The sequence below is a fragment of the Scyliorhinus canicula genome, chromosome 18 (assembly GCF_902713615.1).
Source record: "Scyliorhinus canicula chromosome 18, sScyCan1.1, whole genome shotgun sequence".
Taxonomy (NCBI): Eukaryota; Metazoa; Chordata; class Chondrichthyes; order Carcharhiniformes; family Scyliorhinidae; genus Scyliorhinus; species Scyliorhinus canicula.
This window is the reverse complement of record NC_052163.1, coordinates 54,496,340-54,513,179: the sequence shown is the minus strand read 5'-3', so window position 1 is coordinate 54,513,179 and position 16,840 is coordinate 54,496,340.

Genomic DNA, 16,840 nt, shown 5'->3' with positions numbered 1-16,840 from the left:
TTTTTGATGTTACACACTGCTGTTGATGGTGAAAATAGTGAATGTTTATGGTGGTGGATGGGGTACCAATCAGGTTGCTTTAACTCGGATGAGCCACATGCAAGCCATCAGGGTTCTAAGTGCGGCCCACAAGACATTTTGTTGTTTGTTGCCCACGCTGAGAGTTGCCACATTCTGCTGGTTTCCACTCATGTAGTTTTCTTCCTACTGGTATAACTGAAGTGATAGGCATGTAAAGCAAGGTGCGTGCTGGTGACACGCAGCATTGACTCTGAGAGCCTCCGCATCTAACCAAGCAGAACTATTTATTTTGCTGTTACCACTTGATCATAGTTCTATTAATATATGAATGATTATGCATTTTCTACAACTTGTTATGAAATATTTGGCGTGTATTAAATGTATTCAACCTTATTCAAAGGTCATAGCCCATTGAGATGAAGAAGGGTCACTCATGCAACTCACTCACTAGCCTAGGTTACCCATCACTGTTGCAGATGTTGAACAGATTCTGGGGAATCAGAAAGTGAGTTACTCGCTGCAGAACTCCAAGCTCTTGTAGCCACAGTACTTAGTAACTGATCCAGTTACTACTTAGTGTGGTTTTTTTTGGAAATGTTTGTAATTGAGTTTTTATATTTTATATCCAACAAATTACAAATTATTAGAAAAAAAATACGCATAAATTAACATGTATATTTACAGGTAAGCATCTTCATAATAACAACTGTGGCCACCCCCTTTAACCGGCATACATATTTTACATTCCCCAATATGGCCGAGGCACATGTTTATAGGCATTTATTTACAATTTGGTTTTGGGCCTTAGCTTGCCATCAGACTGTCGCTTGCGGCTTTGTCCTTCCTTTTTTTGGCGGATAATTTTTATTCAAGTTTTCAACAACAAATTTTATCACAACAGAGAAAAACAGTAACCCCTCCCCTCCAATACAAAAACAATAAATTAACAAGAAAAAGAAATAAGCGTAAAACCATGAGAACAAACCCCCATAATGAACCCGTAGCCCTCACCCCACGGCTACCTTCCCCCGATTCCCGTCCATTTTCCCCTGATTCTTGGCCACCCGACTATTCTTCCTCTTCTACGTTGGCCACAAACAGGTCCCGGAACAATTGCATGAATGGCTCCCATGTTCTGTGGAAGCCGTCGTCTGACCCTCGGATGGCGAATTTGATTTCCTCCATTTGGAGAGATTCCGAGAGGTCAGACAGCCAGTCTGCAGCTCTGTGTGGTGCTGCTGACCGCCAGCCAAACAGGATTCTACGGCGGGCGATCAGGGAGGCAAAGGCAAGGGCGTCCGCCCTCCTCCCCAGGAATAGATCTGGCTGATCTGAAACCCCGAAGACCGCCACTATCGGGCATGGCTCCACCCTCACCCCCACCACTTTGGACATAGCCTCGAAGAAGGCTGTCCAGTACTCCACAAGTCTGGGGCAAGACCAGAACATGTTGGCGTGGTTGGCCGGGCCTCTTTGGTACCGTTCACATCTGTCCTCCACCTCCGGGAAGAACCTACTCATACGGTTTCTTGTTAAGTGGGCTCTATGTACCACTTTTAGTTGCGTCAGGCTGAGCCTTGCGCACGTGGAGGTGGAGTTGACCCTATGCAGTGCTTCGCTCCAGAGTCCCCACCCTATCTCAATCCCCAGGTCATCCTCCCATTTTTTTCTTGTTGCGTCCAGTACGGTGTCGTCCCTTTCTACCAGTCGGTCATACATGTCGCTACAGTTTCCTTTATCTAGGATACTTGCGTCCAGTAGGTCTTCCAGTAGTGTCTGGCGTGGCGGTTGTGGGTACGTCCTTGTCTCCTTTCGTAAGAAGTTTTTGAGCTGCAGATACTGTAGCTCGTTCCCCCTAGCTAGCCGAAATTTCTCTGTCGGTTCGTCCAGTGTTGCGATCCTGCCGTCCGTGTATAGGTCCCTGACTGTCAGTGTCCCTCCGTCCTGCCTCCACCTTTTGAAGGTGGCGTCAGTCAGTGCTGGTGTGAACCTATGGTTGTTGCAGATGGGAGCCTTGTCCGACATTTTGGTCAGGCCAAATTTCTGCCGCAGTTGGTTCCAGGATTGGAGGGTGGCTGTCACCACTGGGCTGCTGGAGTGTTTTTTGGGTGGGGATGGGAGTGCTGCTGTGGCGAGGGCCCGGAGGGAGGTCCCCATGCAGAAGGCCTCCTCCGCACGCACCCACTCGGCCTCTAGCTCCTGGATCCATCCCCTTACTCGCCCGGCTGTTGCCGCCCAGTGGTAGAATTGTAGGTTCGGGAGGGCAAGCCCCCCCCCTGGATTTTGTTTTTTGTAGGACCTTCTTTGGGATCCTAGCATTTTTACCCCCCCCCCCCCCCCCCCCCCCCCCCCCCCCCCCGCCCCCCATACGAACGCCATGATAAGTTTGTCCAGCGCTTTGAAAAAGGCCTTGGGGATGTAGATCGGAATGGATCTAAACAGGAAGAGGAACCTGGGCAGTACGTTCATTTTGATCATCTGGACTCTCCCCGCGAGGGAGAGTGGGAGTGTGTTCCATCTTTGCAGGTCCTTTTTTACTTCCTCCGTCAGACTGATGAGGTTCCATTTGTGGATCCCTTTCCAGTCATGGGCTATTTGGATCCCCAGGTAGCGGAATTTGTGTCGGGCTTGTTTGAACGGCAGCCCCTTTAGTGCTGCCCACTCCCCTTGCGGGTGTACTGGGAAGATCTCGCTTTTGCTCATGTTGAATTTGTAGCCCGAGAAGATTCCAAACTCTTTCAGGAGCGCAATGATTCCGTCCATGCTGCTCTGTGGGTCCGAGATGTAGAGGAGCAGGTCATCTGCATAGAGTGAGACTCTGTGCTCTCTGCCTCCCCTTCAGATCCCCCTCCAATTTTTTGCTGTCCTGAGCGCGATTGCTAGCGGTTCGATTGCTAGTGCGAACAGCAGCGGGGACAGTGGGCATCCTTGTCTGGTGCCCCTGTGCAGCTGGCAGTATTGGGAGTTGGTATTGTTGGTCCGTACGCTCGCCATGGGAGCATTGTATAGGAGCTTTACCCAAGGGGTGAACCCTGATCCAAGCCCGAACCGCTCCAGTACCTCTATGAGGTATTTCCATTCGACTCTGTCGAAGGCCTTTTCTGCGTCCAGGGGGACGATCACCTCTTGTGTTCTCTCCCCGGAGGGGGTCATTATCACATTCAGCAGGCGCCTGATGTTCGAGGTAAGCTGTCTACCTTTGACGAAGCCCGTCTGGTCCTCTGTGACCACCTCAGGTACACAGTCTTCTAGCCTTTTGGCTAGGATTTTGGCCAGTATTTTGGCGTCTGCGTTCAGCAGAGATATGGGTCTGTATGACCCACATTCCGTTGGGTCTTTGTCTTTCTTAGGTATCAGCGAGATTGAGGCCTGTGCTAATGTGGGTGGTAGTGTGCCCCTAGCTAGCGAGTCTGTGAACATCTCCCGCAGGTGCGGGGCCAGCGCTGTCGCAAATTTTTTGTAGATGTCCGCCGGGAATCCGTCCGGTCCCGGCGCCTTCCCCATCTGCATGGAGCTAATGCTGTCCATGATCTCTCCCAGTGCTAGTGGTGCTTCCAGGTCCCGTTTTCTGCCCTCTCCCACGACTGGTATGTCCAGTCCATCAAGGAACCGGTTCATCCCAGCCTTCCCCGTTGGGGGCTCTGAGGTGTACAGCTCTTGGTAGAAGGCCTTGAAGGTTTTGTTAATCCTCTCTGGTTCTGTTTCCAACATGCCTCCGGAACCCCTGATTTGCACAATTTCTCTGGTGGCTGCCTGCTTTCCAGCTGGTGTGCCAACAGGCGGCTGGCTTTGTTTCCGTGTTCGTACAGGGTCCCGCGCGCCTGGCGGAGTTGGTGCACTGCTTTCCTGGTGGAGAGCAGGTCAAAGTTCCTTTGTAGTTCTTTCCTCTCCGCCAGGAGCTCTACGGTCGGGGCCTCGGAGTATTTACGGTCTACCTCCAGTATGGAGTCGACCAGCTTCTGCCTAGCCACCCTTTCCTCCCTATTTCTTTGTGCTTTGAAGGCAATGATTTCCCCTCTTAGTACGGCCTTAAGCGCTTCCCAGAACGTGGAGGGTGAGACCTCCCCGTTTTGGTTGTTCTCCATGTACTCTGCTATGGCCCGCGCTATCCTTTCGCTGAAGGCCTTGTTTGCTCTCCCGACTTTGACGGGTGTCCCCCCCCCTCCCCTGCCTGGCGCCTTCCCCCCTGTTGGGGGTGCGCTGCGGCCCTGCTTTATTGCGAGCCCCCGGCGCTAGCTTTCCTGCTAGTACGGTGGCTCCCCTCTCGGGCGTTGTTGTCTCGCTTCTCCCTTGCCTGGCCTCTACGGTTTTCTGCCCACTCTTCCCCCATCCTACCCTGCACCCCTCTCGCCTGCTCTCCCTTCTCCGTTACTCTCGTCCCCTCGTGCTGGGGCCTGGCATCCCACCTGGAGCGGTCCCTTGGGCAGTGGTTTGTTTTTTGTTCTGGGTGTGCCTGCCGGGTTGGGGGGGGGGAGCTGGCATTGCCTCGCCCCTCCCCAACCCCCCCCCCGTCGGCACGTCGTTGCCCCTTACCAGGGGCCCCTCGTCCCTACCCCCCTTGTAGTTTTCCAGCCCGTGCTCCTCGACGAACCTATTCGCCTCAACGGGGGCTGTAAAGAAATATTCCCTGTTTTGGTATGTGACCCAGAGTTTCGCTGGGTACAGCATACCAAAACGCACTCTGCTCCTGTGGAGAGCTGCTTTCGCTCTGTTGAACTCAGCCCGTCTCTTAGTTATATCTGCCCCAAGATCTTCATAGATTCGGATGGCGTGCCCTTCCCATTTGTAGGCTCTATTTTTCCTGGCCCAACGCAGGATTGTCTCCCTATCCCGGTACCGATGCAGTTTGGCTATAACTGCTCTCGGTTGTTCCCCTGCCTTGGGCTTCGGGAGCAGTGACCGATGTGCTCTGTCCATTTCCGGTGGGTTGGGGAAAGTTTTCCTCCCCACTAAGTTGCCCAGCATCTCAGCCACGTATGCTGTGATGTTTCTACCCTCGGCCCCCTCTGGCAGGCCCACTATCCTTACATTTTGCCTTCTCGAGCGGTTTTCCTGGTCATCTACCCTGCCCTTCAGGCTCCCCTGTGTTGCGCCCAGTCTCGCCACTTCCCTCTCCAGGGCCGTGACCCGGTCGCTCATGTCGGTCGCTGCTTTCTCCAGCTCCTTAATGGTCACCTCCTGGGCTTCCAGTTTCTCCCCTTGGGCATCCGATTTCTCCTCCAGTCTGGTCAGAGCCTGCTGCACCCCTGACATGGCCCTGGCCACTGCTGCCTGCACTGCGGCCTCTGTGTCTGCTTTCACCTCTGTCTTGAATGCCTGCAGCTGCTCCCTCAGCACCTCGGTAAAGGCTGCCTTCCAATTCCAGCCCCCCTCTGGCCCCAGGGGAGAGGGCACCTGTCTGTCCAGCTCTTTTTGATGCGGCGATACATCAGTTCCGCCGCTTCGTGCGCTGATTCGCTCACCTGAGCTGGCTTGCCCCTTGTCCCGTTTGCTTCTGGTGCCCCCTCTCCCTCTGCCTTGGCTCCCTTCTGGCGTTTTTTTTCTCCCCCTTCCCTTTCATCTTTTCTTAGAACATAGAACATAGAACGATACAGCGCAGTACAGGCCCTTCGGCCCTCGATGTTGCACCGACATGGAAAAAAAACTAAAGGCCATCTAACCTACACTATGCCCTTATCATCCATATGCTTATCCAATAAACTTTTAAATGCCCTCAATGTTGGCGAGTTCACTACTGTTGCAGGTAGGGCATTCCACGGCCTCACCACTCTTTGCATAAAAAACCCACCTCTGACCTCTGTCCTATATCTATTACCCCTCAATTTAAGGCTATGTCCCCTCGTGCTAGCCACCTCCATCCGCGGGAGAAGGCTCTCGCTGTCCACCCTATCTAACCCTCTGATCATTTTGTATGCCTCTATTAAGTCACCTCTTAACCTTCTTCTCTCTAACGAAAACAACCTCAAGTCCATCAGCCTTTCCTCATAAGATTTTCCCTCCATACCAGGCAACATCCAGGTAAATCTCCTCTGCACCCGTTCCAAAGCTTCCACGTCCTTCCTGTAATGAGGCGACCAGAACTGTACGCAATACTCCAAATGCGGCCGTACTAGAGTTTTGTACAACTGCAACATGACCTCATGGCTCCGGAACTCAATCCCTCTACCAATAAAGGCCAACACCCCATAGGCCTTCTTCACAACCCTATCAACCTGGGTGGCAACTTTCAGGGATCTATGTACATGGACACCGAGATCTCTCTGCTCATCCACACTACCAAGAATTTTACCATTAGCCAAATATTCCGCATTCCTGTTATTCTTTCCAAAGTGAATCACCTCACACTTCTCCACATTAAACTCCATTTGCCACCTCTCAGCCCAGCTCTGCAGCTTATCTATGTCCCTCTGTAACCTTCAACATCCTTCCGCACTGTCTACAACTCCACCGACTTTAGTGTCATCTGCAAATTTACTCACCCAACCTTCTGTGCCCTCTAGGTCATTTATAAAAATGACAAACAGCAACGGCCCCAGAACAGATCCTTGTGGTACGCCACTCGTAACTGAACTCCATTCTGAACATTTCCCATCAACTACCACTCTCTGTCTTCTTTCAACTAGCCAATTTCTGATCCACATTTCTAAATCACCCTCAATCCCCAGCCTCCGTATTTTCTGCAATAGCCGACCGTGGGGAACCTTATCAAACGCTTTACTGAAATCCATATACACCACATCAACTGCTCTACCCTCGTCTACCTGTTCAGTCACCTTCTCAAAGAACTCGATAAGGTTTGTGAGGCATGACCTACCCTTCACAAAACCATGCTGACTATCCCTCATCATATTATTCCTATCTAGATGATTATAAATTGTATCTTTTATAATCCCCTTCTCCCCTTGTTTTTCTTTTCCCCCCTTTTCCGCACCCTATTTTTTTTTGTCTCTTCCCTTTTTTCTTCTCTCTTCCCTTCTTTGCTTTACCACTTTATTTTATTTTTTTTATTTTTTATTTCCCCCCCCACCCCCTCTTTTATGCAACTCCTCTCAGGTGGGCTTACTTTGGATGGGAGAGAGTGTAAAAAGAGAGAAAATAATATATATACCCCTCCCCCCCTCTCTTTAACTTTTGGGTTTTGTTTTTATAGAAGTCCTTTTTTTCTTCTTCCTTTCCCCTCACTCACCCAGGATATGGAGATGCCGGCGTTGGACTGGGGTGAGCACAGTAAGAAGTCTTACAACACCAGGTTAAAGTCCAACAGGTTTGTTTCAAACACGAGCTTTCGGAGCACAAACCTGTTGGACTTTAACCTGGTGTTGTAAGACTTCTTACTGTGCTCACCCAGGATAGAGAGAGAGAGAGGCTTTTGTCCAGTCTCTTTGTCCTTGCCTCGTGGTGGTCGCTGCCGGTTGGGGGGTTGGGGGGGGGGGGGGGGGGGTCGGTCCCCACTGCTCAGTCCCCGCTGCTCCGTTTGGGCTGCCGCACTTCGCACCACGCGCCCTCCCGGTGGGGGTGGTTAGGTCGCTGGTCGCTGCCGCCGGCTGTGCCCCGTTTCGGTCCTGGCCGCTGCTGCACCGCTCCTGGCCTGCGTTGGGGGGGGAGGTGGACCTGCCGCCGCCACTGCTGCCGCCGCCGCCGAACCGCTCCTGCTGCCGCCGCCGCCGAGGATCCTCCGCCGACAGGTTTGTTGGGGGGGGGTCCACTTCCCTGCTCTTTGCCGCTGCGGAGTGAAAGGCCCCGACTTCGTTACCCTGGGAGGGCGCCTCTCCGTGCCTTCAGAGAGTTACTTGCTGGCAAGTTCCACACTGCTATTTAATTACACTTTTCTGGGCCCTGGGGATTTTCAAACCGGTTTAGCCCACGCTTTGATTTTTTTTAGCACTGAACTCCGAGATCGGAGGTCTTTGAAAGAATGCGCCAATCTCTAAGTGAGCTTGTGGGTACCCCTCCACCCAGTGGCAATGTCAGCCCCCCACGCACACATCTTCTACTCAGTGTTAACTCCCAGGAAGCTGATGGTGGGGGATTCTGTATTGTTAATGCCATTGAATGACAAAGATCGATTAGGTAGGGGTGGCACAGTGGTGCAGTGGTAAGTATCACGATATACAGACAGGCAGCTAATGAACAGAGAACAGGGCATGACCAATGAGCAGGCAGGTCACTCAGGGGTGGTATCTCATTATAAAAGGCACGAGGCACTCACACTCCGCCTCTTTCCACTGATGAACATCTACAGAGTGAGTCAAGGTGTATTTACAGTATCACACCTCCAGCACGTGGCTAAGAGCTAGTCTGGTTCAGTCAGGCAGAGTAACTACACTTAGGTTAGCAGAGAGAGCCGAGGTCCCAGGTTCGATTCCGGCTCTGGGTCACTGTCTGTGTGGAGTTTGCACATTCTCCCCGTGTTTGCATGGGTTTCGTCCCCACAACCCAAAGATGTGCAGGTTAGGTGGATTGGCCATGCTAAATTGCCCCTTTAATTGGAAAAAATAAATTGGGTACTCTAAATTTATAAAAAAAAGGTTAGCAGAGAGTCGAACTCATGCAGAACACTACTAAATGTGCCACTGGTTCAATAAATCAGATTGAACTAACTTCAAGGTCTGGAGTATCTTTTGGTTAAAGCTGCATCCAGTTGCAGCCTGTGTATCCCAGAGTACATAACACATCATGCTACCAGGAGACTGCTTAATCTAGGTGGTTTACCTCAATCTGTTCCGTGACGACCATCAAATGTATCCCGGCACCATGGAGAAGATTCAGGCTCCTCACCAGCTTAGGACCTCCGGCAATCTCAGTGCCAACTGGCTGACATTCAAGCAAAAGTTTCTGCTGTACATCGAAGCTTCAGACCTCGTGGGTACGGCTGATGCAAGTAAGATCGTGCTTCTCCTGTCAACAGCGGGTGTTCAAGCCATCGAACTCTTCAACTCTTTTCACTTCACCGAAGGCCAGGACAAGACAAAGTTTCAGACCATCCTGGATAAGTTTGACAGTCACTGTGAAGTGGAAACCAATGAAATCTTCGAGCGCTACAGATTCAAACAGCGTCTACAAGGTAAAGATTAATCTTTCTACTCCTTCTTAACTAACCTCCACCTGCTAGCGCTGTCCTGCAACTTGGGTGATATTGCTGACTCCAATTGTTTTTGGAGTTCGCTCGTGTGGTAAAGAGACCAAATCGTTTTTGGAGTTCACTCTTGTGGCAAACCACTGTAATGTATAATATGTGTATTGTGGTAAATGGCCATTGTATTATAGGTCATGTGGTAAGCCACTGCCCGATGGCTCCGCCTCCCCTCGGGCCGGTATAAAGGTGGCTGGTCTCCGCCGCTGATCCAGTTCAGGATCAGAGGCCAGGAGGCTTTCTGTTTAGTGTATTAAAGCCTCAGTTACGTTCACCACTCGTCATGTGTTCATTGATGGCTGAGATACCCTCAATTACGACACAGGAGAGAAGATCGGTAATTCAAAGGCTTTAATCATCAGAGAACTGAACAGCTGCCGAGATGTGTGCTCACCACATGCTGCCGAGTGAGCCTCATCTTATATACCCTTTCCTGGGGGCGGAGCCAGGGGCGGAGTCCCCCAGGGTTCCAAGCCCGGTCTTAAAGGGCCAACGTATTAAAGGCAAGGTACAGCTACAGCAGTTACTAACACCATTCATCACATTCACCCCCTGTTTAAAAAAACACATAGTTCATCGGGGGTGAAGTGGAGTTATAAGTTCTGACTTTTGGGTGGTCTGACCGTCCATGCTGACCTTCTCCGCTCCGGTGGTGGTGCTGTGGATACGGTCGGTTTCGATGATGGTATATCCAGGAGCACGGTTGACTGAGCCTTTGCCCGCTTTGGAGCGGGGGGGGGGGGGGGGGGGGGGGTATCCGGGATGACTAGGGTGATTGGTGCCAGCGCCGGCTGGGGGGCGGGGAGGGCGCTGTCGGGGTCGGCAGTCAGTGCGGGGACGGGAGCGTCGGTAGGAGGGGGGGGGGTCGGTGGGAAAGCCGGCGGGGTCGGTGGGAGAGCCAGCGGGTGCCAGGTCTCGCAGGGAGACGGTATCCTGCCTGCCGTCGGGGTGCTCGACGTAGGCGTATTGAGGGTTTGCGTGTAGCAGTTGGACCCTCTCGACGATTGAATCTGTTTTATGGCTCCTCACGTGTCTCCGGAGTAGGACTGGTCCCGGAGTCGTCAACCAACGTGGAAGCAAGACCCCAGAGGTGCACTTCCTGGGGAAGACAAAAAAACGATTGTGGGGGGTCTCGTTCGTGGCCGTACAGAGGAGCGACCTAATGGAATGTAGGGCATCGGGTAGGACCTCCTGCCAGCGGGCGATTGGGAGACTCCTTGACTGTAGGGCTAGAAGGACAGCCTTCTAAACTGTCGCATTCTCCCTCTCCACCTGCCCGTTTCCCCGCGGGTTATAGTTCGTCGTTCTGTTCGAGGCGATGCCCTTGCTGAGCAGATATCGACGTAGCTCATCGCTGATCGCTGGTCAGCGGTCGCTGTGGATATAAGCGGGGAAACCAAACAGTGTGAAGATGCTGTGCAGTGCCTTGATCACGGAGGCCGAGGTCATATCGGGGCAGGGGACAGCAAAAGGGAAGCGGGAGAACTCATCGATAACGGTGAGGAAGTAGCTGTTGCGGTTGGTGACGGGAGGGGCCCTTTGAAGTCCACACTTAGTCGCTCAAAGGGCCCAGAGAAGATCGGTAATTCAAAGGCTTTAATCATCAGAGAACTGAACAGCTGCCGAGATGTGTGCTCACCACATGCTGCCGAATGAGCCTCATCTTATATACCCTTTCCTGGGGGCGGAGCCAGAGGCGGAGTCCCCCAGGGTTCCAAGCCCGGTCTTAAAGGGCCAACGTATTAAAGGCAAGGTACAGCTATAGCAGTTACTAACACCATTCATCACAATGGCATATCAACTCTGATCCTCTGAGACAGCAGCTACTGAAAATCAAGCATATGACTCTGCTAGTCGCGACTGAAACATGCACAGTGCAAGAGCACGGCAAAAATCCCAATGCCCGGTACAAATCGGCTGAAAATAAGAAACTTGCCTTCCACAAGGCAGAGTGTATGCAGGCCATCTCCCGGATGCAGCGCCTCAGTATTGATGAAAGCGGCCATTTTGCGGGCTTTTCCCAGGGCCCCACGCATGCGCGATACGAACGGGATAACGAAGCGGCCGACACCCGCACTGCACATGTGCAATGACGCGCAGTGCGCAGGACACCGACGTCATGACGTGCTCGAACTGTGGCAACGCCCACTTAAAGAAACACTGCCTTGCAAGAGGCAGGCGATGTTTAAACTGCAGGAAGCCTGGACACTATGCAGCATTGTGGAGGTCTACACCACCAGTTAGGGGCCAGCCCTCCCAATTCCGACGACGGCGCGTTCAGAGTGTGCAACAACGATTACAGGATTCTGATCCTGGCAGCACAACGGATCCAGAGGAAGAATGCCTGGACTCAGCCTACTGTATGGGCTTCATTACCAAATGTGAATATGCCATATCCAATTCATCACAAATTCAATCCATCCTCGCTGTGGATTCTGCGGATGAATGGCATGCGGTGATGCAGGTCAACCACTGCTCCATCCAGTTTAAGCTGGACACAGGTGCTTCTGCCAACCTGCTCTTACAGGCAGATTTCAAACACATCAAGAAGCCCCCCAAGTTCTTTCCAGCAGGCTGCAGGCTCCTGGACTACAACAGAAGTGCCATCACGGCACTGGGATCCTGCCATCTACTCGTCTCCAACCGGAGCACTCATGCACGGTTACATCTTGAAATTGTCAAGCCAGACAGGGCATCCCTACTTGGCGCGCATGTCTGCAAGCAGCTGAACCTTGTGCAGCGGGTTTACACAACGACACCCTCCAATGTGGATCGTCAGGCCGGCATTGACGACATCCTCGCTCAGTACCCGGATGTGTTCGACGGGATGGGCACGCTGCCATGTCGATACAAGATTCTGCTACAACCTGATGCCAAGCCAGTGGTCCATGCACCACGCCGGGTCCCGGCTCCGCTGATGGAGCACCTGAAGGCACAGCTCAAGGATCTTCAGCAACAGGGCATCATTTCCAAGGTAACCGAACCGACTGACTGGATCAGCTCGATGATATGTGTTAGAAAGCCTTCGGGAGACCTACGTATCTGCATTGATCCCAAAGATCTCAATAAGAATATAATGCGTGAACACTACCCCATCCCGAAGCGGGAGGAACTCACCAGTGAGATGGCACACGCACGTTTTTTCACCATGTTAGATGCATCACATGGATTTTGGCAAATCCAGCTGGATGAGTCCAGCAGAAGGTTCTGCACCTTCAACACGTCGTTTGGAAAATACTGCTATAATCGCATGCCGTTTGTCATTGTCTCGGCATCGGAGATTTTCTATCACATCATGGAGCAGATGATGGAGGGCATTGAAGGGGTTCGTGTGTATGTGGACGACATCATCCATATGGTCCACGATCCCTGAAGAGCATGTTTCCCATCTCCAGCAGGTATTCCGCCGTGTCCATGCCAATGGCCTGAAGCTGAACAGGTCCAAATGTTGCTTTGGCATGCCGGCACTCAAGTTCCAAGGTGACCAGATCTCTCAGCAGGGCATGCAGCCGGACACAGACAAGGTCAAGGCCATCAAAGCCATGAAGGTCTCTGAAGACAAGAAGGCAGTGTTACGTTTCCTGGGCATGATCAATTTTCTGGGCAAGTTCATTCCAAACATGGCCTCACACATCACGGCCCCCCGAAACCTAGTGAAAAAGTCCGCTACCTTTGAGTGGAAGGCAGCATATCAGGCAGAGTGGTTGAGGCTGAAAGCCAAGCTCACCACTGCACCCGTCTTGGCATTTCTCGACCCAGGCAGGGAGACGAAGATCTCGACAGATGCAAGCCAGGATGGCATCGGTGCGGTTCTGCTTCAATGCGATGACACTTCATCCTGGGCACTGCCGGTCTTCGCATCGAGGGCCATGACGCCCACCGAAACAAGGTATGCGTAAATAGAGAAGGAATGCCTGGGTCTTCTCATGGGCATTCTCAAGTTTCACGACTATGTCCACGGCCTGCCGACATTCACTATCGAGACGGATCATAGGCCTCTGGTCCACATTATCCACAAGGACCTGAACGACATGACGCCTCGGTTGCAGCGCATCCTCCTCAAACTCAGAAGGTGCAACTTTGACTTAGTGTACACACCTGGCAAGGAGCTCATCATCGCTGATGCATTGTCCCGTGCCATCACATTGCCTAGTGAACCGCTGGAAATCATCCGGCAGATTGAATCACAGGTGCAGCACCCTCCCGGCAACTGATGAGAAGGTGGTTCGTATCCGCGAGGAGACAGCCAAAGACCCCCTCTTGCAGTGTGTCTTGCACCACCTCGCCAATAGCTGCAGAAAGGGCAGTGCCCTCGATTTTACAATGTACAGGATGGCCTGACGTTGATTGGAGGTGGACCAGACTGTCATTCCACTCAGTTTCCAGAGCATGGTGCTGCGCCAAATCCATGAGGAACACCTGGGCGTCAAAAAGTGCAGACGCAGAGCCAGGCAGGCTGTCTACTGGCCCGGTATTCGCCAGGACATCTCGAACATGGTCCTCAACTGTGCGACCTGTCAATACTACCAGCCAGCGCAGAGCAAGACGACGCTCCAGCAGCATGAAATCGCGATCTCCCCATGGTCCAAGGTTGGCATCGACCTCTTTTGTGCGAATTGTCGTGACTACGTGTTGATTATTGACTATTTCTCCAACTACCCTGAAGTCGTGAAGCTCTCAGACCTCACATCTCGGACGGGCATCAAGGCCTGTGAGGAGACGTTCTCCAGGCATGGTATGCCACTCACTGTCATGAGTGACAATGGCCCGTGCTTCAACAGCTATGAGTGGTCTATGTTTGCCAAGTCATACCATTTCAAATATGTCACTTCCAGCCCACACTATCCGCAGTCCAATGGGAAGGTTGAAAATGGGGTGAAACAGCTCATCTGTAAGGCCGCGGATTCTGCCTCCGACATCTACCTCACGCTGCTTGCGACCTCACTGTCCACTGGCATGTCGCCGGCTCAACTCCTGATGAACAGGGACCTGTGGACGGCACTTCCAGCCATACACTTGCCCAACCTGGATCACCTCCCGGTGCTGCAGAAGGTGCAGCAGCGCCGAAACCAGCAAAAGCAGGGCTATCATGCTCATGCCACCGATTTGCCCGTGTTATCCCCGGCAGACACTGTCAGGATCAAGATACCAGATGGTGGCTGGTCTGCTCCAGCTGTCGTTGTTCAACAGGCTGCGCCCCGCTCGTATGTTGTACGTATGGCTGATGGTTCTGTTGTGCGACGAAACAGACGGACACTGCGCAAAGTTGCCTGCCCGCAATGCTTTCCTCTCCGTTTCCATCCGTTGTTTTGCCACTGCGGTGAATGTATAACCTATAAATCCACACTGTATATTACTGTGTCCCTGTGGGCTCCATCTGTGAGCCGTTGCGCGGCTCTGCCCACAGGGGGAGATGAGGAGCATGTACAGGGCTCCGCCTTTGGCTCCGCCCCCAGCAGGAAGTATAAAGTGCTGCGGTCTTACGAGTCCGCCCTCAGTTCAGTTTAGTCGCAGGCAGGCTCAGTTGTAAGCCAATTAAAGCCACAGTTTACTTCACTCGTGTCTTTGAATGAATTGGTGGTCGCATCAATTTAATCGGCTTAAAAATTAAACTGAACTGAGGGCGGACTCGTAAGACCGCAGCACTTTATACTTCCTCCTGGGGGCGGAGCCAAGGGCGGAGCCCTGTACATGCTCCTCATCTCCCCCTGTGGGCAGAGCCGCGCAACGGCTCTGGGGTAGGTGGATTGGGCACGCTAAATGGCCCCTTAATTGGAATAAAATGAATTGGACATTTTAATTTTTTTTAAAGATTGCCTTTTGTTGGAAGTGGTAATGCCCTTTCACTTGTGTTGTACAAATGTTATTTTCACTTATGCAAAAATTGGGGATTGTTTCAGAATCTAAGAAGTTACTAAGTACTGTGAAATCATCATCAAAAAAAAAACCCACTTCTGACATTGTGGTAGAAGAAAGTTCAATAATGAAGCAGTTCAAGCTGATTGGGCCTAGATGCCACCAGTAGGAACCCCTGGAGCAAAGTTCTGGGGCTGTGATGCTTGACTTCCAATAACCACAACCAGCTTCCCTTGATTTTGTCATGATTCCAACCAGTTGAGAATTTTCTCCTTTGATTTCCATTGTTATAACTCCAGTGTAGGTCGTCCCGGGATCAGGACCATACGGTTTCCCATGACCTCCCCGGAATATGAACATCCCCTTTAATGGAACGGGGCTTCCGCTTTCAAGGAGAGCCAGAACTCATATAAAAACCATTAAGGGAATGGACCCTTAGGGGAGTGGAGGAGTTTTGGATTTGTATTGCAATAAACCTTGTTCGTTAATTTCTACTTATTGTCTATGCATTGTGCTTACTGCAGATTCGACACTGGTGATGGATAGGGTGGAGCTGCACGCCCTGTCCACCTCATCTAGGCATCGTGAGGTCTCATTACTAACTGCCGAAATGCCACATATTGGAAAGTTGCAACCTTTTAAAACAGGTGTAGACGATTGGAGGCAATACGTAGAACGCAGGCAATTTATTTTGAACAATTGCGATTACCGGCGATAAGAGATGGACTGTGGTATTGCTCGTGGTTTACGGAGGGCCTACCTACAGTATAATAAAGAGCCTGACTTACCCGGACCCCCAGATGACTGGCCATTCGCCGTCCTCGTGGTCCTAGTGGGGGACAATTCCAACCCAAAACCACCGCTCATTGTACGCTGTACGCTGTTTCCGGTTCCACGCGGCTGCTCAGGCCCAGGCCGAGTCGATGAGTGACTTCCTGGCCTGCATCTAACAACTGTCTGAGACTTGCAAATTCAGATCAACTTTAAATGGGATACTCCAGGACCGCTTAGTGTGTGGTCTTCGCGACACGGCCATGGAAAGGAAATTACTAGCTGAGGCCCACCTGGACTTGCAGTGCGTGGTGGAGATAGCCACCTCCAGAAAAAGCGCCGAACAAGGGGTCCAGGAATTCTAGGGAATGGCGGTGCTTAGTCTGGGATGCCAAAGGAAGTGCCAATCGTACTTGGCCAGAATTAAGGAAGCCGGCCCCTGGCAGTGGGACACAGGCTGCCGTAATAGAGGCCGGGACTGCCACCCGATGTTCTCCCGACTATGAGGAACAGGAATACAACCACCGACCAGAGGAGGCTGCAACAGGCTGCAGAGACTAGGGGAACAGGAGGCTCTGTGAGGATCTACCCACCCCCCCGACCAACCAAGCGTGACCCCCACCCTATGTGACAGTGCTTATTATGTGGAAGAAGACAACAGCACCTACCAGCAGTTACACTGCGTGGCTGCATCAAGAGTGGCACCCATCCGCATCTCTCTGCAAATTAATGGGCACCTAATCTACATGGAGCTCAACACCCTGATGTCTGTTGCCCATACGTTCAACTGCATTTGGCCTTCGATCACTGATCCTGTTGGACTCCAATGCAACGCTGGCCATTTATACAGGGAGAACTACTGGCGATAGGGTGGAGAAAGCCATGGCAGGATCAGTCAGAGTCAGCATGGATTTATGAAGGGGAAATCATGTTTGACAAATCTTTTGGAATTCTTTGAAGGTGTAACGAGTACAGTTGACGGGGCGGGGGGGGGGGGGGGAGCCAGTCGAAGTGGTATATTTGGACTTTCAGAAGGCATTTAACAAAGTTCTGCATATT